The sequence below is a fragment of the Nycticebus coucang genome, chromosome X (genome assembly GCF_027406575.1).
Source record: "Nycticebus coucang isolate mNycCou1 chromosome X, mNycCou1.pri, whole genome shotgun sequence".
Lineage (NCBI taxonomy): Eukaryota > Metazoa > Chordata > Mammalia > Primates > Lorisidae > Nycticebus > Nycticebus coucang.
Window position 1 is genome coordinate 5,479,631 of NC_069804.1, and position 2,259 is coordinate 5,481,889.

General features: G+C 41.5%; 1 non-coding gene across 1 annotated transcript; it reads left to right on the forward strand.

Moving 5' to 3' along the window:
* Nucleotides 1–1,559: 1,559 nt before the first annotated feature.
* LOC128578831 (small nucleolar RNA SNORA2/SNORA34 family) lies at nt 1,560–1,696 on the forward strand. Its single transcript, XR_008377935.1, has one exon. It is a non-coding gene; the product is annotated as a small nucleolar RNA SNORA2/SNORA34 family (small nucleolar RNA).
* Nucleotides 1,697–2,259: the final 563 nt, after the last annotated feature.

Sequence of the window (2,259 nt, forward strand, 5' to 3'; positions counted from 1 at the left end):
ATGGCTTATTCACTTCCCAGGCTACTGTCATGGATAAGTTGGGGAACGGGACTTCAGGGTACCGGTCAAGGACCGAGGGAACTCTGTGCACGTAGTGAAGTGTTGACTAGGTATAAATTTAATCTAGTGGAAAAATGCTTTGAATATAGAACCACTTTAAGATAGGAAGCTGTTGTACAGTTTTGTACAGGAGGAATCTGTTTGATATACGCTATGGTGAGTAATAACATTGCTAGTGCTTCCTGTGAGTATATAAAAGTCACAAAGGGAAAGAGGAGGGTGGCTCTGGGAGGAGATACCATCTCTGTTCTCTGGCTTTTCCGCATTTCTCGACCTGCTGTGTCTTATGTCACCTCCAAGCCCCATCTGAGCAGGAACCTGGACTAATTTGTTCACTGCCATCTCCCCAGTGCCTGACTTGGGCGCTACCACCGTCCGACACTGGACAATGTATTGGGTGAATGACAGCATGGATATGCAGCTGAAGACTTCAGGGCCTGTTATGTCCAGCCCTGGGGCAGTTACTAAATTGGGCCACCAGAAGAGCATAAGCACAGACATGGATGCCTGCCTACAGGGGTTTCTTCTGCGACTCTAGGGAAGGTGAGAAAGAGCCTGACGCATTGCATTTGAAGGAACAGTCCATAAGACCTCCCTCTTTTCTGATGCCAATTCCAAGTTCAGAGGTTGCCAAGACCACCCTTAGGCTGGATGATTCATTAAAAGGATGTGCCTAAGTAATGTACAACTTTTACACTCTTGGTTATGGTTTATTACAGGGAAGGAGGAAGGTTAGAGACAGTCCAGGGGATGAAGAAGATAGGACAGAATCCACTTGCAGAACTTCCAGTAGTCTTGTCCCTGTGGGGTACACCAAGGAAGCCCCTCTGAGCCTCGGCGTTCACTGTCCTTTTTGGGAGCTCCATCATATAAAATTGATTGGCCACTCACAAGGCTGACCTCTGTCTCCAGCATCCCAGCTGAAGCTGCCTGATGCCACAACTCCTACTGGAAGTCACTTGTCAGGGTGGCCCAAGAGCCCCACCCTAAATCCCTTTCTGATTCCACCTTCCACTCCCAATTCTTGCTGGCCCAAACCATGCAAGTAAACAAAGATAACTTTTGTTTGGCAGAACATTTCCAAGTGCTTCTAGATGACCTCCCAGGAGCCCAGGTCAAAGGCTGGACCTCTTTTTAGACAAAGCTATATTTTTTAATACCTATCAATACCAAGTTTGAACAACTAAGTTTTCAAACTCATCCTAGAAAAAGTGCTACATATCTTATTGCTGAATATCACTATGGTCACCCTTGAAGTGGTGAAGGTAGCCATCAGCAATGAGGTATGTAGCACTTTTTCTAGAATGAGCTCAAAAACATAATTGTCTGACCTCTGATAAAATGGTTCCTTAACAAAAACAAATCTTCAGAGAAGGTGTAGAGGAGTGACTAGTTATCAGAAACATAAGACTAAGGACAATTCTTAAAATTGAGCTCTAAATTTCAGTGTTCAGTTTCCTTATAGTCCAAGCAAGAGAGACATAAGAAATTCAGTAGCATTGGCCCTGAATCAAGGCCAGCAGTTTGCTGAAGCTGTTGGTTTCAAGCAGGAGCCTAAAGAATTATCTTTCTATGGTCTGTTGGCCATTTCAGAACTTTGGAAATGTAATGGTCAATTCATTAGAAAGAACCAGTCTGAGTCATTGGTGATAGATCTAGGCTTGTGTGATTTGTAGTCTTAATACTGTCGGGTTCCAAAATACCCATAAACTATTACGATATTTATCTCACAAGGATATTTAAGTTATTTGTTAGAATTATAATGCTGTTAAATCTTAATTACAACTCCCCAAAATGACTGTGGGTTTTTACCCAAAATAAAAAGATAATTCTACAGTAAAAAAAAAAAAAAGAAAGAAATTCAGTAGCATTTGATAGCTAATAAAAAAAAAAATCCCATAAATCATTTTTTCACAAGACCCTAACACTAAGCTATAATAATAACTTGGTCTTGTGCCTTTGTTTTTTATGAAAGACATTGAACAAAGTCTTTCCTTGGGCTTTTACAAATAACTCAGAAATATATTCTGTAAGACTTAACTATCATCTATCCTCAGTAAAACCTGAGGTAAGACTGTGTGTGCCTGGGAAACCATCTGCTAAAAGCATTAGGGCAATGTAGCCCAGGTTGCCGCCTTATGCTAGGAAATTCAATACCAGCATTCTTGAAAGCATGATTGATAATTCACCAGCATCAAG